This window comes from Gopherus flavomarginatus, chromosome 14, assembly GCF_025201925.1.
Source record: "Gopherus flavomarginatus isolate rGopFla2 chromosome 14, rGopFla2.mat.asm, whole genome shotgun sequence".
Lineage (NCBI taxonomy): Eukaryota > Metazoa > Chordata > Testudines > Testudinidae > Gopherus > Gopherus flavomarginatus.
The window spans coordinates 4,343,449-4,367,371 of record NC_066630.1 but is presented as its reverse complement, the minus strand read 5'-3'; the positions used below and the strand labels follow the sequence as shown (position 1 = coordinate 4,367,371).

General features: G+C 59.0%; 1 long non-coding RNA gene across 1 annotated transcript in view; it reads right to left on the bottom strand.

Annotated features, from left to right (window-relative positions):
- Positions 1-565: 565 nt before the first annotated feature.
- LOC127034143 (uncharacterized) overlaps positions 566-23,923 on the bottom strand; it is a 150,270-nt gene continuing 126,912 nt past the window's right edge. Inside the window, exon 2 of the long non-coding RNA XR_007769314.1 lies at positions 566-779. This is a non-coding gene — a long non-coding RNA (uncharacterized LOC127034143). The remainder of the gene's footprint in view (positions 780-23,923) is intronic.

The following is a 23,923-nucleotide window of genomic DNA, read 5'->3' as shown; positions in this document are numbered from 1 at the left end:
ACAGGTCTTGCCAGTACAGACAACAAGACCCCCCTTAGTTAGGTCCATCTGGGGCCCCAGGGAGGCCACAGCCCCGCTGGGAGGCCCGAGCCTTCTCGGGGGTCCCCTCCATTTTCCAGCCAGCTCCCAAACCCCCTCCAGCCCTTCCTCTCTGGGCTGTGTCTCTTTCCCGGGCCAGGAGGTCACCTGATCTCTCTGTCTCCAACACCTTTAGCATCCCCTTGCAGGGGAGAAGGGCCGGGCCATTAGTTGCCAGGAGACAGAGTGTCGGCCAGAGCTGAGCCGCCCCCCCCCCCCCCCCCCCCCCGTCACGGAGTCACCGGGCGATGCTCTGGAACTGCTCCCCACCAAGCCAGTCAGGACTTTGGGGAGCCTCCTCTCCCTCGGAGCAGACTTGTTCAGGGCAAGAAGCTCACACGGCTTCACCTCCTGGGTCTCTCCTTGGAGCATTCAGCATCCTCTGCCCCTCCGGGTGCTTCCCACAGCGAGTCCACCCCAGTGGGATCCTGGGGAAGCCACCGGGTTCTGCACCCCCACTTTGCAGTCAGACGTGACTCTCAGCCAGCCAGTAACACAGAGGTTTATTCGATGACAGGAACAGGGTCTAAAACAGAGCTTGTAGATACAGCGAACTGGACCCCTCGGCCGGGTCCATTCTGGGGGGCAGTGAGCCAGACCCCCAGGTCTGCCCTCCACCCTCGACCCCAGCCAGCTCCAGACTAACAACCCCTCCCAGCCCCTCCTCTCTCCTCAGCCCCTTTCCCGGGCCAGGAGGTCACCTGATCCCTTTGTCTCCAACACCTTCAGCTGGCACCTTTGCAGAGGGGGGGCCCAGGCCATCAGTTGCTAGGAGACAGAGTGCCAGGCATTTAGGTGCACTGGCCCTTTGCTCTGCCAGATACTTAAGAACTGCCATGGGGACACTGAGGCACCAACACAGTACTCAGAGAAAACATTAAGAACATTCCCAGTTCATCACATCTCTCCCCCCTTCGAGACCGAACTGAGCGAGGTCACTCCTGCCAGTGACCTGGGGAAGTTCGAACCCACCAACGTTCCCATGGATGCCCCAGCATCTCTCCCATTCCTTGGTGTGAGTTACACCAGGACAGTCCAGTCTCAAGCCCTCCCTTAGGTCGGGTGTGCTTGATGGCACTTGCAGGCCGCATGTGGGAAGGTTTATGCAGCTTGAACCCTTTTGCTACCCCAATACCTCTGGGGTCCAAACTGGGACGGGGTCTTCTCCCAGCACTTAAGAGCCCCCATCTTGGCCTTGACCAGCTCTGGGCTTGGGCAGCCGCTTCCCACTTTGTGGCCCAGACACAACACCTCTGCCGTCCCCCCTTACACTTTCCAGCTTTTAACGTCAGTCCCACCTCCTTGAGGCAGCCCAGCCCCCTCTTCACCTGGGACACCTGTTCCTCCCAGGTCTGGCTAAAGATGCACATGTTATCAGTGTCTGCCAGGGCCAAGTTCTCCATCTCCCTCTGCTTGTCTAGAATCTCCCCAGGCCTAGGCATGGGGTGGGCATCGGACACTGTGATGGCTTTAAGCTTCTGATAGCCCCCATAAAACCAGATCTTCCTGTCTCCCTTGGGGATCAGCCCCATGGGTGAGGCCCATGGGCTGTAAAACGGCTGGATCCCATCTAAAGCCAGCAGGTCCTTGACCCTTCTCTCCAGGTTCTGGGCTGCTTTCCCAGTGACTCTGAACGGGGAACACCTGATGGGGAGATTGTATCCCACCTCAGGGAAGAGATCCCCCAGGGGATCTTCCCCCTTCTCCATCCAATCCTCCCGCTTCAGGTCCAGGGGTCCCCTCACTCTCCTCTCATCCAGCAGCTCAAATGAGAAGAACCCTGTGGATTCCTGGGGCACCACCAGCTGCCTCCCGATTCCCCCCAGTTCTACTTCCCCTTGGGGAGCCCATTCCCAGTACAGGAATCCCTCCTCCTGCAGGACTCTGTCCCTGCAGCCTTCCCCAAGGGGGTTTGCAGCGCTGTGGCCAGCAAGTTCCCTCAGCTTCTCCAAGGAGGGATCCCTCTGCAGCTCGGTCTGGGATTCATCAGCTGGGGCAGGGAGTGGGACCTGTTCCCTCTCGCTGGCTGGGCCTGGAGTCACAGCCCCCCTGAGCCCTGTCCCTGGTAGCTCCCTCCCTGCTGTGTAATCACTTCCCAGCAGCACGTCTGGACCAGGCAAACCTGTTTGGCAGCTGACCTGCCCTGCCTGGGTGTCCCCCAACTCAGCTGGGGTCTCAGCTCCCCCCGTGCTCAGCGCTGCCCTTGCTGTCCCAGTGGGGGCAGGCAGTGAGCTCTCTGCTCTGGTCCCAGCATCAGAGCCAGCGTGAGCCCCCTCTCCGGTGTGCAGGGGGGCGGGGAGCATCTCTCCCTCCCACTCAGCCCCAGGGGGCTGGTTACAGGTAGGCAGGTATCCTGAGCCCAGCAGCCCCTCCCCACTGCCAGCCAGGTTATTTGCATTTTCACTGACCATTTCCGTCCTAGCCAATTGGTTTCCTGGATTTGAATTCAAACCCTCGGCCGTTACAGGAGCAGGGCCTGGATCCTGTCCCAAGGGGAGACAGTCACCCCCCAACAGGGCCTCCCAGCCGATATCCTGGAGAACCCCAACGACCAGCCAGCCCGACCCCTCCTGGGTCTGCACAGGGATCTGGGCCATAGGCAGGACGAGGGGCTTCACCCCAGGGAACTTCACCCAGGTTCCACAGTCCCTCAGCATCTGGGGCTGCACCACCACAGTTCTCTCTGTTCCAGGGTCTCGCCCCTGCAGGCGTGTTTCCCCACTAACCCTTGGGCAGCCCCCTATGTCTCTCTGCTCCACCATCACCAGTCCACGCTGCTGCTGCTTCTCCTGCAGCTTTTCCTCGGGCTCTTGCTTCCTCTCACGGTCCTCTCTCTCTCTTGGGCTCTGCTCCCATCCCATCTGTCTCCAATCTCCTGATGGGGAACCCAATCGTGAAGACCCTCGTCTGATTGGGGACCAGACTCCCGGGGATGCCTGGCTGATGCTCCAGCTGCTCTCAGATCCTCTTGTAGACCCATCTGGGCCAGGAATCTGCTCCTCAGAGCGGTGCTTTTCCTCCAACTGCACGATTAACTGTGCCTTGGTGAATTTCCCCATGCGTAACCCTCTCTTTGTGCACAGGATCACAATGTCCTTCTCAAGGAGATGGTGATAGGCCATCACTTCACCGTTCCCAAGTGGCTTTGGACTCACAGGCCTGTGTGCTCTTGGCTCCCCCATGGTTTCGAGGAAGAACCCCTGGTGTGCCAGCCCTTCCCGTGATCACCACCTCTTTGCCAGGGTCGAGCTGCAGACTCCTCCGCCCCGGGACTGCTCCTGCAATCCCCCGGGGAACCCAGCTACTGCAAAAATCCTTCTCTCTCCCAGGGTCGAGCGGCAAGCTCCTCCGCCCCTGAGACTGCTCACTGCAGTCCTCAGGGGGACCCCGTTACTCCAACAGTCCTTCTTGCTGGTCACACACTCCCAGAGGTTAACTGCCCCCTGAAACAGTCCCTCTCTGAGCCTTCAGCATGCCTGGTCCTCATTATCCCTCCTTTGTTTTACTGCTCCCCAGTCACTTACTGCAAGAAGCTCCATTCACGGGGTGCAGTACATCCCGCCGCTGCCACCAGTTGTCACGGAGTCACCGGGCGATGCTCTGGAACTGCTCCCCACCAAGCCAGTCAGGACTTTGGGGAGCCTCCTCTTCCTTGGAGCAGACTTGTTCAGGGCAAGAAGCTCACACGGCTTCACCTCCTGGGTCTCTCCTTGGAGCATTCAGCATCCTCTGCCCCTCCATGCGCTTCCCACAGCGAGTCCACCCCAGCGGGGTCCTGGGGGAGCCACCGGGTTCTGCACCCCCACTTTGCAGTCAGACGTGACTCTCAGCCAGCCAGTAACACAGAGGTTTATTCGATGACAGGAACAGGGTCTAAAACAGAGCTTGTAGATACAGTGAACTGGACCCCTCAGCCGGGTCCATTCTGGGGGGCAGTGAGCCAGACCCCCAGGTCTGCCCTCCATCCTTGACTCCAGCCAGCTCCAGACTAACAACCCCTCCCAGCCCCTCCTCTCTCCTCAGCCCCTTTCCCGGGCCAGGAGGTCACCTGATCCCTTTGTCTCCAACACCTTCAGCCGGCACCTTTGCAGAGGAGGGGCCCAGGCCATCAGTTGCTAGGAGACAGAGTGCCAGGCATTTAGGTGCACTGTCCCTTTGCTCTGCCAGATACTTAAGAACTGCCATGGGGACACTGAGGCACCAACACAGTATTCAGAGCAAACATTAAGAACTTTCCCAGTTCGTCACCCCCCCCCAGTATTCAGAGGGAACATTAAAACCAGTCCCACTTCATCACACACGCACATACACACACACCTTCCTAGGTGCACTCCTGCACGCAGCTGCAAGGGGCAGCCCCGCTCATAGGTCCTGTCCCATCTGCCAGCCAACGTACCCCACTGGCCGGCCTCCTCTCTTCAACACCGCCTCCCCTCCTCTGCCCCTGGGCCCACGCCACAGGCTGGCTGTGCCCAGGGAGAGCAGCACGGTGCCCCTTCGCTGCGTGGAGGCCCAGGGGATGACGCCAGGCCCTCCCGCCATGCTGTGGGGCTGGGCCGCGGCTGGAAGCTGCAGATCTTTAAGCTCCCCTGGAAACTAGCCGCGTTTACACCACATTAGTAAGGACGTTTTTAAATAAATACCGACATTGCCACGAGTAAACGCTAATGGCATAAAAGCTTTTTGCTCAATCTATAATTAATCAGCAAGTGGCTTCCTGCAGGAGAGCGAGCAGCCCCTTCACCGGCTGCAGGGGCCTGGGGTCCGAGGGGGACTCGGTGGGCTCTGTCCTCTGTCAGCTTGGAAGGGGACATAGATTTAGCTGGGGGCTGCCCAGGGCATGGGGGTCTTTGGCCCATGACGTCCCTTGACAAGGAGAGGGGCCGTTCTGGGTTTTCAGCTGCTCGGTGCCCGTCACCCATCTATCCATCCCTCCCCCTCCGGATCGCCCTGATCCCAGGCATTGCCACGCAAGGGGCCGCCCCGAAGAAGGGGTAAGGGCGCCCTAGTGGGCAGACCAGGCATCACCTGTCCCGTGGGAGCTTCCTTCCACCCCTCCCACCATGCGTCCGCTCACGACCCCAAGCAGGAGGGGTTCGGCCCGGGAGCGAGGCCCAGAGCAAGGCGCAGGGAGATTCTCTGCTGGCTCTTGCCCCCAAGCAAGAACTGGTCAGCCTGGGGCGATAGGAAAGGGGCAGGCCCTGAGCTGAGGGGAGATCTGGGGAGCTGCCTGCTCAGAGACCGACGAGGCAGCAGCACCATTGCCCGGCTGCCACACAGTGTGGGGACGGCTGGAGAGCATCCTCCAGTGGTTTCCACAGGAATTGAAATTAGGGGGGGTGTTCGAATTTACGGGGGGGTGTCAGGTCCAATGAGATATATAAAAGAGATATGAATAAAGTAAATGTTTTGTTAGGATTATGCAAATTTAACATAAGGAAAATGCAAGTTACACAAAAAAACACATAACAGATCTAGATTTCTAAAAAAAAAAAATTAAAAAAAATGTATTTAATTTAAATTAACTTTTGAAAAGTAAGCCATCATGGGATAAGAGGGCAGTCCTCTCATGGATCAGTAACTGGTTAAAAGATGGGAAACAAAGGGTAGGAATAAATGATCAGTTTTCAGAATGGAGAGAGATAAATAGTGGTATCCTTGAGGGTTCAGTACTGGGACCAGTACTGTTCAACCTATTCATCTGGAAAAATGGGTAAACAGTGAGGTGGCAAAATTTGCAGATGATACAAAACTATTCAAGATAGTTAAGTCCCAGGCAGACTGCGAAGATCTATAAAGGGATCTCACAAAACTGGGTGACTGGGCAACAAAATGGCAAATTAAATTCAGTGTTGATAAATGCAAAGTAATGCACATGGGAAAGCAATCTCAACTATACATACAAAATGATGGCATCTGAATTAGCTGTTAACACTCATGAAAGAGATCTTGGAGTCATTGTGAATAGTTCTCTGAAAACATCCACTCAATGTGCAGTGACAGTCACAAAAGCAAACAATGTTGGGAATCATTAAGAAAAGGGATAGATAATAAGACAGAAAATATCACATTGCCTCTATATAAATCCATGGTACGCCCACACCTTGAATACTGTGTGCAGATGTGGTCGCCCCATCCCAAAAAAGACATACTGGAAATGGAAAAGGTACAGAGATAGGCAACTAAAATAATCAGGGGTATGAAACAGGAGGAGAGATTAAAATGACTGGGAATTTTCACCTTAGAAAAGAGATGACTAAGGGGGATATGATAGAGGCCTACAAAATCTTGACTGGTGCGAAGAAAGTAAATAAGGAAATTTTACTTAATCCTTCATATAACAGAAGAACTAGCAGTCACCCAATGAAATTAATAGGCAGCAGGTTTTAAAAAAACAAAAGGAAGTACTTCTTCACACAATATAAAGTCAACCCAGTGAACTCTTTGCCAGGGGATGCTGTGAAGACCAAAACTATAACAGGATTATAAAAAGAACTAGATACATTCCTGGAGAACACGTCCATCTGTGGCTCTTAGCCAGGATGGGGAGGGATGCAACACCATGCTCTGAGTGTCCCTAGCCTGTTTGCCAGAAGCTGGGAATGGGCAACAGCGGATGGTCACTTGATGATTACCTGTTCTGTTCATTCCCTCTGAAGCACCTGGCCTTGACCACTGTTGTAAGACAGGATACTGGGCTATATGGACCATTGGTCTGACCCAGTATGACCATTCTTATGTAAAAATTAATTATTATAATAAAAATGTTTAGTACAGAAACTCCCCAACATAATGATCTCTCAAGATAGCAACAATGTGAGATAACAACCTTGGCAAATAATGCATTTTAAAAATCTTGGCCTACTAGGAAACATATTTATCTAAGTTTCCATTACCAGTCACAAATCTAGCATTCTGGAGCAAAGTGACTAAAATATAGTCCAAGAAACAAATGTTTATTTAACGTGTCCCTCACTTTTCCCTCCACTGCGCCCCACTCACCAGTGTTGTCCTTGATCAGTGGAGACTCAGAGTTCAGAGGTGCTTTCACGTGAGTACACCTCCCAGGTGGGGGGCAACAAGGCACCTTGCTCGTTCCTCCAGCTGCTCACTGTTCGCTCTGGCCATGGCTGTTTGTTGTGCCACCGTTCACTCCACCGCTCTGTTGCCAATGGCCCTGCGCAGTCACCTTCTGCTGCCACCTGCCACTGTGACCTCTGCGAGTTGGTCTCCTGAGGTTCCACCAGCTCTCAGTGATTTCAGCTGAGCTCTTAGTGCGGGAACCTCGCTCGCTGCTAATGCAGTCTGGGCTGCCTCTTACACAAAAACACTGTCCCCACAGGAACACTGTCCCCACAACAGGACTAAGCACTTAGACCTGATTGTCAGTGATTTCAGCTGCAGTGGTCACTTAACAGAACAAAAGACTCTCTATGGAGCCTAATCAGCTCTATCTTTAAACAGTGGAGAGGAACAGGTCCCCACTCTCTCTCTTGATGTCTTCAGATCATCACAGGCTACAGTTCTACTGCCCTTTACTCATACAACAAGAACATTTCATCCCCCATTCCTCCCCCATTCAAGTGGTTTGTAACCCAACCCCAGGCAAAATCTATCACTTGGACAACACAGCTCTGTTTGCTGGATACCTAGGTAGATTAGGTGTGAATGTAAATATGATCTGGCCCTGAAGCCTTTCCCCGCAGCCCCAGCCCATCACTAACTGTCAGGGAGAGCTCATTTAGACTTTGCTTACAAATCATCATTTGAAATTATTAGGTTGGCCAACATCACCGAAATGAATGCACTGACATCATAAAAAACAACAGCTGCATAAGGAAGCAAGGAAGCTAGTCTATGTTCATACTTTTCAAATCTGTTATACTTTTTCAGTTACACATATTTTATCATACACTGTATAAGCTTTTAAAGTGTGTATTAATGTTTCAGTTTAAATTCAGATTTCCGAACAGGCACTAAATTGGTGTGTAACTAGCTCACAAAACTAGCGGGGGTGTTGGGGAAATTCAGGGGTGGTGTAGGGAAATCACTGGCATCCTCCCCCGCTCAGCTCCGCGGGGTAAGGCTTACCCAGCTCCTGAGCAGCATGGGAGCTGACAGGGCTCGCTCCCTCCCGGTGCCCGTCCCACGTGGCATGGCCCCATCTAGGCAGGGCCTTGGGGGCACAGCATTGGCGTGACACATCCTCTGTGCTGAAAACACCCTTTGAGCAGTGCGGCAGGACTGCAGTTCCACACAGCGGGGACGCCGCTGAGACTGCGGCACAACCTGGCTCTGTCACCTTCAGGGGAGAAATTCGACCCCAGCCTGGCAGGGCCCCCTTCCCCCTCCTGGCCTAGCTGCGCCTGCTATTAGAGAACAGCGTGGCCCCGGGACCGGCCCTGCCCATGCACCCCACGCACACTGCTGCCTGGCCTGCTGCAGCCAGGGGCCACCGGGGATGGCTGCGATCTGCTTGGCTTCCTGGCACGTTGCTGTCGCAGTCCCTGATCCAGCAGCGCTGCGGGCACCCCAGGGTTAACACCTCCCTTTTCAAGGTGCCTTTTCCAGCGCGCTTGGCGGGCAGGCGAGCGGCACCATATGCCGTGCGACCACCTTGCTCCCTCGGAGCACTTTGCTCCCAGCCTTTCTTGCAAGTTCCCCTTCAGGGTGGCTGGTGCTTTGCGGTGGGTGGGGGGCGCTGGCCCCTCCTGGGGAGTTTACCCAGGCTGAAACAGCCCCCCCCCCCGACCCCTGAAAAAAGAGATCAGGGTCTCAGCATGAGGCCAGCTCCAGGCACCCCCCTGGTAGCGAAATGCTGACGCAGAAGAAGCCTGCACTGAGGCTGCTGAATAAATGATAAACCCCCCTCTCCCTGAGCAACTTTGCAGGCTGGTAATGGCTGTTCCTGGGTGGAAGCAGCTCCGCACCATCTGGAAAGGCAGCTTCCTTCCCAGCCAGCCCAGAGCCGTGGAACAAAGGGGGTGCTCGGTGTCACGGTGTGTGGGGAGTCCAGCCCTGCACCCCTCTTCCTGGGACCCACAGTGACTCTCAGCCAGCCAGTAAAACAGAAGGTTTATTGGACAACAGGAACACAGGTTACAGCAGAGCTTGCAGGCACAGTCAGGACCCCTCCACCGAGTCCTTCTGGGCTTTCAGGGTGCTTGGATCCTAGCTAGGATACCCTGAATTCCACCCACACAGCCCCAAGCCCAAACTCAAACTGCTTCCCTCCTGCCACTCCCTTCCTTTGTCCCCTTCCCGGGCAGAGGTGTTGACCTTTCCCCTCCCTTACCTAGCTCAGGTTACAGGCCCTGGCATCCTCCATCCCCTAAAGTCCTCCCCTGCTCTCCCATTCCGCACACAGACAGCCCCTACTCCATCACACTCGGGTGAGGCCTTGCTCCGGCAGGGAGACGCGCCGGCCTCTGAAGCCGTGTCTCTTGGCACCACTTGCCAGGGCTGTCCCGCTGAATCAAGGCCAGGAACTGGGCCACGGATGGACCCTGCAGCCTGAGGGTCCCTCTCCCCAGCCCTATACCAGCCCCACCCCTCCGGAGCCTGGGGTGCATCCGTGGCTCCGCCGAAGGCGGGGTGAGGGCAGGGTGGGGGGAGGGGCGACGCTCTGGGTCATCGCTGGCTCTTCACCTCTGCCGGCGACGGGTGAAATAGGCTCGGTGCTGCTCTGTCACCCGGCACCTGAGACCGTTCGCACAGTGCCAAGTGGGCACAAAATGCTGCCATTGCGACTGGGGTAATTTTATCACCCGGCGCCAGCATCTGTTAGCCTGAAGTGCAGGCGATGGAGGACCAGGTTCCTCATCCCCACCAGCCAGGGGTTAAATGACAAAGCAGCCACCCAATGGAGCAAAATTGGCAACCTTTGTTCAGGGGGAGCCCAGGGCTGGGCTAGCAGGGGGCTGCGAGTCAGGAGTGAGGGGCACCGGCAGAGTTGAGATAGCAGGGGGCTGCAAGTCGGGAGTGAAGGGCACTGGCAGAGCTGTGTGCAGGGAGCCCAGGGCTGCGATAGCAGGAGGCTGCAAGTTGGGAGTCAGGGGCACCAGCAGAGCTGTGTGCAGGGAGCCCAGGGCTGGGATAGCAGGGGGCTGTGGGTCGGCAGTGAGGGGCACCAGCAGAACTGGGATAGCAGGGGGCTGCGAGTCGGGAGTGAGGGGCACCGGCAGAGCTGGGATAGCAGGGGGCTGCGAGTCAGGAGTGAGGGGCACCAGAAGAGTTGGGATAGCAGGGGGATGCGAGTTGGGAGTGAGGGGCACTGGCAGAGCTGTGTGAGGGAGCTCAGGGCTGGGATAACAGGGGGCTGCGAGTCGGGAGAGAGGGGCACCAGCAGAGCTGTGTGCAGGGAGCCCAGGGCTGGGATAGCAGGGGGCTGCAAGTCAGGAGGGAGGGGCACCAGCAGAGCTGTGGGGAGCAGGGCTGGGATAGCAGGGGGCTGCGAGTTGGAAGTGAGGGGCACTGGCAGAGCTGGAGGGGGCAGGGAGTGGTTAGCAGGGGCTGCGAGTCGGGAGTGAGGGGCACCAGCAGAGTTGGGGGGCGCAGGGCTGGGATAGCAGAGAGCTGTGGATCAGAGGTGTGAGGCGCTGGCCGAGCTGGGGAGGAGCTTGCTCAGCACCTGGGTCTGGTTACTACATTCAGCCCCTCTGCTTTGCAACCCACTGCAAAACCCACCCCCCGTGCCCAGCTCTGAAAAGGCACCGGGCTGCAGCAGCCCCGTTCTCCCTCGGGCCAGGGGGTGAGGCTGGAGGGGTGGACCCGGGACAGCGTTTGTCTAGAGGCAAGCAGCAGGCCATAGATGGCCCACGTCAGACAGGTGCAGCTGGAAGGGAGGGACGAGCGGGGGGGCGGGGTGAAAGGATTGCCTGAGCTGGACATCTGCTGTGCACGCGGCCAGCTGCCTGCCAGCCAACTAGCCACGAGGCCAGCAGTGGGACCTGCGCCTTTAGCAAAGCAGTGGGGTGGGGTCTCCCCACATGGGCCTGAGGGACCCTGCTCCCTGCTCCTCAGGTCCAAGCTGGGCTGTAGCCCCTGGGGAGCCGCTTGCCTGGAGCTTATCACGGGCAGGGGCAGCCAGGTGCCCCACACGTGAGAACTCCCCCGACAGGTGCCGTGCAGGGGGGAGGAGCTCGGTCAGCGGAGCAGGAGGATGGAGAGGGAATGACCCTGCAGCCCAGCACAGGGAGAACCTGAGTCTGTCGTGCTGCCAGCAGGCCCATCCCCATGGAGTTTGGGCCTTTTCTCTTCTCATGTGCCCTTTCCTCCTCCCCTCTCCCCCCTCCGTTCCACTCTCGCTGCCCAGCCAGCCAGCAGCACAAGCCACCCGGATGGGACCTGCCCGAAACGCACCCGCGGCTCTGGAGCCGCCAAGTTAACCCCGTGGCATTGCCAGGAGGGGCACTGGGGATCAGCTCCCACCAGAGCAGCCTGGCAGAATGAGCAGGGCTGGGCATTCAATGCCACCCCCTCCCTGAGCCCTGGGCCGTCCTCTCCCGGGGGCCCCCAGAGCATGGAGTGGCACTCTACTGCTCCCCCAGAACCTGGGCTCTTGGGACTCCAGTACAGACACGGGTGGGAGCTGGGGTGGGGCGCAGCGCTGGGAGAGATCAGGGCTCCCTGCACTGCCCACATCCCTGGGCAGGGAGTGGCAGGGAGTGGATAGCAGGGGGCTGCGAGTCGGGAGTGGGGGGCACCAGCAGAGTTGGGGGGGCAGGGCTGGGATAGCAGGGAGCTGTGGATCAGAGGTGTGCCCATATTAGGCAGGCTGATCCCTGGGGACCTGCCTGGCGTGGGGGCCTGAGCCCAGCCTGGGGCATCTCAGCTCCAGAGCACCTGGGGGGGTTACATAGCCGGGGGACGCCTCGCTGGCGGATCCTGCAGCGAGAACTCAGTGCAGCCCGGGCAGCTGCTCCAGCGCCCTGTCCCCAGCCCAGCACTGGTTAATCCAATCCCCCCTCCCCGCGCCCCCGGCTGGCTTGCTCGGGGAGGGGAACGACAGATGGCAGGTGCAGAGGGGGATTAATGCCACACGGCGGGGCTGGGGCTGCTGTTTGCCGGAGCAGAGGGCCGGGTGGAGGTTAACACGTGGGCTGTTAACCACTGAACTCTCTTCCCCTAGGAGCTCCCCATGCACACATCCGGGCTGGAGAGCCCGCAGCGATAGGCGGCTGGGAGCAGGCCGGGGTGGGGGCATGGCAGCGCACTCCACTCTCGTCCCGCCTGCCACCAGCAGTCTACACTAGGAAGGGGAGACACGCCCCATCCTGACGAGGCAGCTCCAGCAGGACGGGGTATGGCTCAAACTGTCCTGCAGCATTGCTCTGCACTATTAAGCAGCTGCCATGTTCTGCTGCAGAGGTGGCTGCATCTCAATGCTGGACGAAGTGACGGCCTAGATTGTAAGGTGCTTTGGGAGAGAAACGTGTGCTGGGGCGCCAGACTGGCTCTGCCTAGCGCAGCCAGATCAATGGCGAGCCCAGGGCTGGGACTAGATTCCAGTGAGAGCTGCAGCCTGTTGCTAGTCTTCTCCTTTCTCCGCACCAGGGGAACATCCCTCCCTGGGTGGGAGACGCTGCAGCGTCTTCGGGAGAGCCCCTCAGGGTGCGGGAGAGCCCAAGACGTGAGCACTCCATCGGCCCTCGCCAGGCTGCAGCAGGTGGGCCGACCCGTGGGCCGTTGGGAGTCACTGGGGCCCAGCTTTGGCAGAACTAGGAAGTGAGAGGAAGCTGCGAGCTGGGGCCTAAGCACAGGGCTGGGCATCAGGACTCCTGGATTCTATCCCCAGCTCCGGCACTGGCTCGCTGTGTGACCTGGTCGGGCACCCTGCTCTGTGCCTTGTGTGCCATGGGGATAGACTCAGTCCCCACATGGGCCTGCCCTCACTGGGCTCCCTCACTGGCCCAGCTGGTCCTGCCTGGCAGGTGGCCAGGAGGAGCCAGCGAAGGCCGAGCAGAGAGCCGGGCCTGGGGGGCACATGTTGTTGTGCCAGCCTCAAAGGGAGCTAGGCCCCTGCCCTCTTCCGCTGCGGCTGGCGGGCAGCGCTGCTTCCTCATTCGGATGGCAGGGAGTGGCGCCGCGCTGGCTAATGGAAACACACCTGAGAGGAGGTGGGTGGGGAGCTGCCCACAGGTTCCCCGCTTCATGCACCGCTGGACACTGGTGGAAAAGGCTCCTCCTGGGGCGGGTAAACAGCCCTGGCCGAAAGAGGGCTGCGCTGGGGGCTGGGGGCGCCTAGCAGCTGCGCAGCAGGTTAGCAGCACCGGCTCTGGCCTCTCCGCCAGGCTGGGGGCGAGGCCTCATTAGTGCCCGCTGGGCTGGTGGCCACTGTGACAAGGACACTGGCTTGCCACCGCTCTGGGGCCAGGGGGGGTTCACGGGCAGCCCTGGCCACCAGCAGCCGCTTCCCACCTCCCCTCCCCCAGGCCCTTGCTGGATGGTCGCTCGTGCAGGGCGTTACCATCTCTAAGAGCTCCATGAAAGCCTGGTGTCTGCCCTGCACCTGCTAGCCGCCCACACGCGTCTGCCAAGCCCTGGCCCCTCTCCGCAGCCCCATCGGCCTCTGCTGCCCACTGGGCTGGCGCACGGGAGCCCCAGCAGCTGACAAGAGCCAGGCTGAGCTCTCGCCTGGGACGGGCCGGCCCTGTGCCAGTGACCGAGGCCACCCTGCCCCTCCCGGAGAAGCAATCAGCTCCCCTTCCTGGGAAAGGCAAGGTCCGACCTATCCGGAAGCAGCAGCTGGGTGTGCGTGGAGGTGCCAGGGGAGCTCACTCCCGCCCTGCGCTCTCCCAGCCACGTGCCCAGCAGCAGAGCTGACACACTTCCAGCAAGTACCCCTGAGCCCAGTTTCTCTCCAAGCGGCGCAGCCTGGAGAAGCCCTTTTGTGTGTGAGCAGCGGCGAGAGCGGCTCCCCCTGCCTGCCCAGTGAGCCTCGTGGCTCAGCATGGGGGGCCCTTTGCAGCAGCACTGCCCCGTCCTGCCCACTCCAGCACCGCCGGGCACTGCCGGCCTGGCACCCTCCTCCGAGCAGGACCCGGGTGCTGCTCTGGACACTGCCCAGCAGAGGGGGCCGTTGGCCACCTTTCCCTCCCCATCGCCCACATTGTTCCCACGCTGCATTTGCTCCCCTCCAGGCAACCCGGCGTCCACCCCCTCCCCAGCCCCAGGCTCCCCACACCACTGGCACCTCGTCCTGTGCGATGTCTGCCCTGCCCTCCCCAGGTGCCCACCCTCTCAGCAACACCTGCTGGCCGGCGCCGGGCCAGGGCAGCCCGTCTCCTCTGGCTGGCACTGACCGCAGCGGAACGGCTCCCATGGATGGGCGAGCGAGAGGAGGAGCAGCCCCTGGCAGGAGTGGGGGGCTCTGTCCGGGCACTGCCTCCTCCATCCCCTCTCCGGGCAGAGTGCTGGCAGCTGGCCCGTCCTCTGCCTCTGGGTGCCCAGGGTGGCTCAGTCTCTCTCATGCCCTACAAGCTGTTCTCCAGCTGGGTGGGCAGCACTAGGCCCCCCTCCCGGGTGGTCTCACCCCTCTGGGCCCTACAGACCCCCCAGGGCCTTGATTGCCCTCCCCAGCGTGCGGGCTCTGAGCAGAGGGCTGACCCCTCTGCTCACCCCCCCCGAACTCGGAGCCGGTCAGATTCAACCTCCCAGTTCCCCATTCCAGCGCCCACCCAGGTGGCTCTGGGCGGCAGGACCCAGCTTGCCTATGACAATACCATGGCGTGCGTGCGGTGGGGAGTTCCCCTGGCTACTAGCTGAACCGTCAGAGGTCTGCTTTCCGGCTCAGCAGCTGCAGCGCAGGGCGAAGCTCTGCCTTTGCCAGGCTTCCCGCGGGGGGGCAGGGGGCTGGTTGGAGCAGGCGCTCTGGGACAGGGGCATGCTGGGAGGACGAGCAGCGTTTGGGCCACTGCTATCAAATAGGGACGCAGTGTTTTCTAGGGCTGATGGATGCTGACAAGCCCTGTCCTAACATGTCCTCCTTGAGGGACAGCAACCCCTTCCCATAGCCAGACTCCACCCCTGCCTGCATCAGGGCCGGGGGTTACCCTCTCCAAACACATCTCCATAGCCCTGCCTGAGCCAGACCCCCATGGGACTCCCAACAGCCCAGGGCTCAGAGAAGGCCAATCAGAGGCTAATGCTAGCCAAGAGGCTCGGGGGCAATATGCTGCTGGCTGCAGGGAAGGTGGGGTCAATTAGCCAAAGCCTTTGATTGGAGGCAACAAGATTAGCCTGGGCTGGCTCCAGCGTTTTTGCCACCCCAAGTGACAAAGAAAAAAAAAAGCTGCAATCGGCGCCACTTCATTCTTCGGCAGCAATTTGGCAGCTGGTCCTTTCCTCTGAGAAGGACTGAGGGATCCGCATCGAATTGCCATGGAAGACCCGGACGTGCCGCCCCTCTCCACTGGCCGCCCCAGTGCTGGTGCCTGGAGTCAGCCCTGATTGTGGCCTGGGATGCTGGTTCTCTTGCAGCAAGATGAAGCAAGAGCTCCCTTAACCTTCCCCCCCCCCCCCCCCGGCAGAGTGAAGCCAGGCAATGCAGCCATTAACGGGGGGCAGGCGGGGCCAGCCGCAGGAATTAACATGGGCTCCTGTTCCAGTGGAGCTGTCTGAAGCAACTGGCTTTCCACAGAGCCAGGACAGTGCAGCAGATCAGCCACGCAGGCAGGTGCGGGGTTAATCTGGTTCATGCCATGACCAGCATCGCCTGTCCCCAGACGCCTGCCTGGGCGCAATGAAATGCAGCCCCCTTACCCCCGTGTTGGGGGGGGCTGCCCTTCCGCTCACTGCCTGCTTCGTGAGCTGCTTCTCGGGGGACATGGCATGAGCTGGCATGCAGCAGTGCCAGGTGAGGGCTAGGCCTGCAGCTAACGCAGAGCGGTAGGGGACAGGAACTCTGGGCTCCATTCCTGGCATTGTGGCAGCTCACTCAGCCTCCCCGTGTCTCAGTTTCCCCACCCGTCCAGTGGGGGACCTAATCCTTGCTGACTTCCTGGGGAGGTTGTGAAGCTCTGCTGCACTTTCAGAGGCTTGCCGGCACGCGAGGCATTAGCTCGCTAGTGTAACTGGCCATGTGATTAACACCCCGGGGCCTGATTCTTCCCTGCCTGGCACCTAGCGCCACTGACTCAGCGCAGAGCGGGTGCCAGACGTTGCCATTGGGTAGCGTGGGACACGCCCCCTCTGCACAGCTGTAAATGCTGACACAAGGGGTGGGGCAGGGGATCCGCTCCCCCCCTTAAATAGCCGCAGTCAGAGGAGATGGGCCTGGTGGGGTCAGTTCCCCACTGGCCAGCGGATGCTCACCTGACACCGCGGCGCAAGGGGCCCCAAGGCTGCGCTCTAGGCTGGCAGGTGAGAGGCAGGCGGCTGCTGTGGATGGACCAAGGGCTGAGGCTCACTGGTCTGTATGGGCAGGGCCAAGGCCCAGCCGGGAGCTGTGGGAGCCAGCAAAGCTCCCCTGTAGAAAGGTGGGTTGCGGTGGCAGCAGAGGCCTTTTCAACTGGCCGCCTGGCGGCATGTGAATGAGCCTGGTCCCAGCTTGGGGCGAGCTCTGATCTGAACCAGGGCCTTGTGGCTTGGGCCCGTTTCCAATTCATGCTACAGACCAGACGGAGCTCGCTGCCCCACTCCAAGCTGAGCTCCACTAGGCTTTTCCCAGCTCAAGCCGTGTTCAGGGGAGCCGCAGCCACAGGACCGGGGCTGCAGCACGTGGACTCACCCTGGGCTGTGTAACACTGGGAGGTGCCTGAAGCCCTGTCACTGCCGCGCCAGGCACAGGTTTGCTCAGCTGTTTGAGTCAGGCCTCCCCCTGGCCGCCAGGACGCTGGGCCAGCCCTGAGCACTGTGACTCTGATCTCTCTTGGAGCCCCTTCCAGGATGGAGCTTGGCCAGGGTCAGGAGACAAGCTGCCTTCCCCTGCCCCGCTCTCAACGGTGCTGACTTGCTCCAGGGACCGCGCTAGCCCAGGAAGCAGAGGGAGCAGGGCGAGCAGTACGGACAGCGCTTGCTTTGGTAGCATCATGTGCTTCATCCCTGGCTCCAAGTCCTACCTGTGTAGCTCGAAGAACTGACACTCCGGGGATGGCAGTGCCCCTGGCACAGCACTGGGGTCCCTGACTCCTGGGCCTGCTGGCACAGCTGCCCTTTTTATCTGGAAATCGAATGCAAATAAAATGTGAGATCAGCTAAAACTCCTGGGCCAGGGTATCTTTCTTGGTGAGTGTCTGCTCGGTGCAGCAGGGCCCGGGGCCAGGGTCAGGCTGCTCCCGGCTCCATGGCCTGGCCACAGACCAGCTGAGGATAATGTAAGAGTCACAGTTCTAGCCCAGCATGCCCCCCGTGCTGAGGACTGCAGCAGCAGGGCTGCCTCAGAGCCAGCCATGCACCTTTACTCCTCTTGGGGCCTCCCTCGTGCCAGGAGAATCCCCAGCAGGGGAAACGGGACCAGATGCCAGCTCCTGGTGCTGCCAGGGCAATGCAGAGGGGTGGATCAGGGCGGAGAATCGAGCCCAGCAGCCCCCAGTGAACACAGCCAATGGGTGTGATGCACAAACGGTGACGTGGTGGATGGAGGTTAGGGACAACGGCAGCTCCAGGCATCAGCACTCCAAGCACGTGCCTGGGGCAGCAAGCCACGGGGGGTGTCCTGCCAGTCCCTGCGAGGGCAGCAGGTAGGTTGCCTTCGGCAGTGTGCCTGTGGGTGGTCTGCCGGTCCCATGGATTCAGCGGCAATTCGGTGGCGGGTATGCTGAAGCCGTGGGACTGGCAGACCTCCCGCAGGCAAGCCGCTGAATCCGCGGGACTGGGGACCTCCCGCAGGCAAGCCACCAAAGACTGCCTGCCTGCCGTGCTTGAGGCGGTGAAAAAGCTAGAGCCGTCCCTGGTCAGGGGAGCCCATTGGTGGCTTTTAGATCCTGGGGTCGGTTGTCAGAAGGATCCTGGGTGTTTTAATGGCCACCCTGCGCTCAGCTCCATGGCCTAGCGGCTGAGGGCACTGATTTCCGAGAGAGCCCAGTAGGCCTGACACCCATATGCCAGGTCGCTATACGGATGGCATGACTCCCACAATGCACGCTGAGAGCAGAGGGCAGATAATGCAAAGGGGGCGTGTGACTGGTGTACCAACCCTGCTCTTGGCCGCCGGGGCTGACCAATCGTTGTGGGCCCAGGCAGCCTCGCCCCCCCCTTGCACGTGCTGCAGGTGAGAAGCCGGATAAAAGGAGGCAGCGCAGCTCAGTCGGGGTCGGGCGACAGAGGAGGAAGGACTTACCCGGCCAGTTCCTGCGACACTCCTGGTGGTACAGCCTGAAGACCCAGGCTACGCTCCAGCGACTCGCCGACGGCGGACACGGCTAGGGAAGTGAAGAGGCTGCTGCCTACTCTGTCCCAGCCCAGAGGGAAGTAAGACCCACAGACCGTTTCCTTTGCCCCACCCAGGGGCCATAGACTGATTGAGGTTTTGCCCTGCCAGGGGGCTAATTGCCTACCCCAGCCAGGAGGCTGCAGGACTCCAGACAGCTTGTTTGCTGTGCCTGCCCAGGGACCCACGGACTAGTCATCCAAGTGACCTCGTCAGGGGGCGAGGCCCACGTGACTAAAATCACCTGCTTAACAGGGAATCTCAGTGACCGCGTGGCGGGGTGTCCCAACCACACACTGGCCCGATGGGGGCACCCCAACTCGACACGTAGGGCTCCCCTCACAGGAGGAAGCAGCTCTGGGAAACGTTTCAGGCTTGTTTCCTCTCATTTGTTGGGGGAAGGAGGGAGTTTCTTCCATGCTGCCGCTGACTTTCCAGCCCAGTGGCCCTGACCCTTCATGGGTGTTTTTTAAAGATGCTGGAGCCAGGAATTCCCTGGGGGAATTGTCCGTGCGAGGAGCTTGGTGCTGCACAAGTCCATGCATAAGTCGTATCTGCCCAGCGTGCGCCATCCCCTGGGAGTCAGACACCATTCTCGCTCCCAGTGCAGGGCTACTGACACACGTACATACACGCTGAGAAAGGCCTTCGGGCCCCCTCCAGGCGAGGGTGCTGCCCACAGAGCAGGGTGCCATCGGGGGGACGCTCCCAAAAGGGATGCCACAGCCCTGCTGGGGCTGAGCTCTGAGGACGGGGGAGCCAGTGAAACTGCATCCTTGTATCTGGCACGTTCCCAGGATTCGAACTGGGTGTCTCTGTGCCGCGTGGTCCCAGCCGTGCAGCTGCCGAGCCGGCCATTCCCAGTTCCGTTCATACAGGGCCCCTGCCACTGCTCAGGCTAATTGTCTGTCTGTGATGGTATTTCCCGCTGCTGTCTGCCCCCCATCACCTCCTTCCCCCTCCCTTTGCTCCACACAGATCCTAGGGGGCTGTGGGCTTGAATAGTCTGATCAACATGCCAGCGAAGGTGACGCACGGCTGCCTCCAGGGGATGTTGGGAGCTGACTCCCCATCTGGCCAGGAGAGGCCAGCAGCACAAACTGGCCTTAGGCTCATTTCTCCAGCCCAGCCAGGCGCGTGTTGCAGGGTCTGTCTAGGACCCAGTCACCATCCCTGCTGCAGGGCTCTGCAGACGTGACCAGGGTAGGTTTTCATGCCCATGCACTCAGCTCCATGGGGAAAGGCTCACCCGGCCCTCTCAGAGATCACTGCTCCTGGGGAGACCTGGGAGCTGGCAGGGTCTGCTTCCACCTGCTGTCCATCCCAAGTGGGGTGGCCCCATCTGGCCCCAGCACACATCCAGCCTGGACAGCCTCCATGCTGTTTGCTTGGCTCCTGGGTATGCTGAGGATCTTTGGGTGCTCATCCGACAGCGGGAGCTGGGCCCGACACACTGCGCAGTTCTTGCCAGCCTGTATCGCTTCGTATCGAGTGCAGCTGGCACCCCTGCTCTTCACCTGCCTGCTGGCCATGAGGAAGAGAGGCCTGTGCCAGCAGGGCTGGCTCTTGGGGTGAGACGGCTTTTCCACACTCAACTGATGCACAGCTGCCGTGACCCACTTAGACAGCCTGTGATTTTTCAGCCCAGCCCTGTTCCCCTGGCCGCCAACTCTGGGTAGAGTTCAGACCCATCTCCATACCCATGTGAGAGCCCCTGGCTGACACTAGCATGTCAGCTGAGCACCCAGCGCTATTCCTAACCCACCCCTCACCATGGTGTCTGGTCTCCCAGTGTCCCCTCTACATGTCCCATCAGGGGACAAAAGCTGACAGGGCGGAAGTGGAATGAAGCTGGGAATAGGCCTGAATGGGGGCCCGTCCCAACGGGAAACTATGCCATGGAGGTGAACCCCACAGGAACCTGCAAACCACAGCCGATCCCTGTGGGGAAGGACAGGCCACGGGCTGGGAACCTCTGTGGGAAATGCAGCCTCTGCTGAATGAAGACGACCGAGCAGTGTGTGGCAGGGAACAGCTGAGCTGTCGCCCAGATTACCCCTGTGTCACGGAGTACCTGGGCAATGCTCTGGAACTGCTCCCCACAAAGCCAGGCAGGACTTTGGGGAGCCTCCTCTCCCTTGGAGCAGACTGTCTTCAGGACAAGAAGCTCACACGGCTTCACCTCCTGGGTCTGACCTTGGAGCATTCAGCATCCTCTGCCCCTCTGTGCACTTCCCACAGCGAGCCCACCCCAGCAGGGTCCTGGGGAAGCCAGAGGATTCTGCACACACCCCCACTTCGCAGTCAGACATGACTCTCAGCCAGCCAGTAAAACAGAGGTTTATTAGATGACAGGAACACGGTTTAAAACAGAGCTTGTAGGTACAGAGAATGGGACTCCTCAGCTGGGTTCATTCTGGGGCCCAGTGAACCAAACACCCATGTCTGCCCTCACTCCACATCCCTAGCCAGCCCCAAACTGAAGCCCCCTCCAGCTCCTCCTCTCTGGCCTTTGTCTCTTTCCCGGGCCAGGAGGTCACCGGATCTCTTTGTCCACCTTTAGCCATCCCCTTGCAAGGGGGAAGGGCCAGGGCCATTAGTTGCCAGGAGACAGAGTGTCGGTGATTTATACACACTGGAGACTTAAGAAATGCCTAGGGGAAACTGAGGCACCCCCACAGTATTCAGAGGAAACATTAAGAACAGTCCGACTTCGTCACACCTTGCCTGCCCGAGGAGAAGAGTCTGCCTTAGGGAATGTTCCCATTCAAACGTGGGACACAGGAAAGGGTCTGTGATGATATGGCACTGGCTGCAGGCTGCAGCCTGGCCATAGGATGGGATGGGTGGGTGAGAATGGGGCAGGCGTCCCCTCTGGACAGGCAATTCCCCGGGTCGCTGGGTGCTGAGAGAACCTGTAGGCTCCCATCAAACACACCAGAAGAGCAGCCAAGAGCCAGCAGTTCCTGATCTGACTGAGGTGACGTCTGCTAGGCATGTCCAGGGGCTGGGTGTGATGGAGACGTTAAATGCTTCCCCTGCAAACATTCTCCTCTTGTGCTGGAAACCATCCCAAACCTACGCCAGCAGAAACCCCCTGGAGCTGTGTGCTGGGTGGTTAGGAAACAGGGTCCAGTTGCCTGGGACAGGATGATGGATCTAGTGCTCTCCAGCTGTGTGCACCCCTGTGTAGACGCACCCAGACCATAGTGCACCATGTTGGGTAGACTCAGAGCCAGGCCTGCTCACTATTCTACAGTCCGTATGCCAGCAGCCCTCAGTGGGGCATTCCTGCTAGCTCGGGGTGGAGGAGGGTGCACTCCTGAAGCAGAAGGCGCTGGGTTCGATGCCTGTTCTAAGAAGTTGAAGGAGGTCATGGTGTGCAGTGCAGTGCAGTGATAGTGACAAATCTCTGTTACAGCCATGGGCTCGTTCTGGGGTCACCCACCCCCAGAGGCTGGATTTTCACTCTGCCCTGTGAGCAGAGCTGGGGTGGGGAGGGAACGCAGGGACAGTTTTCTGGCTTTTCCTTGAAAAAAACAAAACCGACTGAAAACACTTCACTTCCTCAACAAACTTCAGTCTGAACACAAATCTTACGCCAACTTCTCCTTTAGAAGAAAAGGCCCTTTTCTGTCGCAAGAGATTGGCGGGAAGAATGTTCCCTGCCCGGCTGAGAGGCTGCAAGGGGCCTGCCAGGCAGCAGAGTCAAGAGATCCACATGAGGGGAGCCCAGCCCAGGTGAGGCAGCCAGGCAGCCCCTCCCCACTGCACGCAGGGACTCCAAGAGAGCAGAGGCTTGAAGACCTGGGCATTTCACAGCCTCCTCGGGCTGCTCCCTCCCTGTGCCGGTGTCTGACTGTGCCTGGAGCGAAGGAAACAAGCGGTGCCTACGAATGCTTCAGCAATCCCCTGAGGAACTGCTCAGCACGGTGGCTGCGGCTGGGTTGGATTCACTGTTCCCAGGGCCTGAGCTCACAGGCTAACGCCCAGCAGAGAACAAATCGGCATTGTGCCATCTCTGTCATACACAAGTCAGCTGTATCTGCAGCCTCCTGCTCTTCTGGTCCTGGCCACCACCCACTCTGTTTTGCCAGCACCCCTCAATCCCAGCCTGTGGACCGCCCTGCGAGTCTGGCCTGGACTCCCCACACAGCTCTGCTGGTGCCCCTCAATCTTTTTCCTGAGTGGCAAATCTTCCTTTAGAACCAGGAATGTGCGTGAGCAGGTTCTGTTCCGTCTGACCTGCATTAGCTGGCGCTGAATTTCATCTGCCCATTGGCCTAGCTTGGTTAGGACCTTCAGGAGTTCCTCACGCTCATCTCAGTTCTCGGCTAACCTGAATCATTTTGTGTCATGTGCAGGTCTGGCCACCTTGCTGCTTATCCCCTTTTCCAGATAATTGAACAACACCAGTCTCGGCATGGAGCCTTGCCGCATCCTTTTGCGATGGGGAAACGGATCATTTGTCCCTTGTCTCTGGTGTCTGTTGCTTTGCCACTGTCTGTGGTGACCACACCTTCCCGCTCACCCCAGGTCAAGTTACTTTCCATAAGATCTTGAGAGGGACTTTGTCAAAGGCTTCCTCAAAGTTCAAGTATCAGAGGGGTAGCCGTGTTAGTCTGGATCTGTAAAAGCAGCAAAGAATCCTGCAAGTTTGTTGTGTTAGGGCTGGTCTACACTTGGGGCGAGGGGTGGGATCGATCTAAGATACGCAACTTCAGCTACGTGAATAGCGTAGCTGAAGTCAAAGTATCTCAGATCGATTTACCTCAGGTCCTCATGGCGCGAGATCGACGTCCGCGGCTCCCCCGTCAACTCTGCTACCACCATTCGCGCTGATGGAGTTCCAGAGTCAACGGGGAGCGCGTTCGGGCGTCGATATATCGCGTCTAGATGAGATGCGATATATCGATCCCTGAGAAATCGATCACTACCCACCGATAAGGCGGATAGTCTGGACGTACCCTCACCAGTTCTCCTCTAGCCACAATTTCATTGACAAGCTGAAAGGAAATGGAGCCCCATGTCTTTCCCTATGGCCTCACCTTTGGACCACTGTATATTTCCCAGCCAGCCCTTTCAGCAGTCCCAGGCTGGCCGTTCTCTCATTAAGTTGCATGTCACCAACTTTGGCTAGCTGACGGGGAGGCGTTTTTGGAGCATTAGGCTGGCCCAGCCCCAAACACAAGGACGCAAACCCAGACACGTTTCAGCAGAGCATAATCCCTGAGCTTGCTGTATCTCATCGGTGACTAGGTAAGGGTGAGAAAAGCCACTGAGCCCGGTTCTTTAATGTTCAGTGCCAGTGACATGGAAGAGGAGCTCCGGCACCTCCCACGGACTTTTGGTGGCTTTTGATTGAAGTGTTATGTCTCCTGGCTGACAAATGGATTATTGCCAATTCGTGGAGTTGTTCTTTTCCAGTGCATCAAAGCACATTTTAACGTGTGTGTGTGTGTGTGTGTGTGTGAG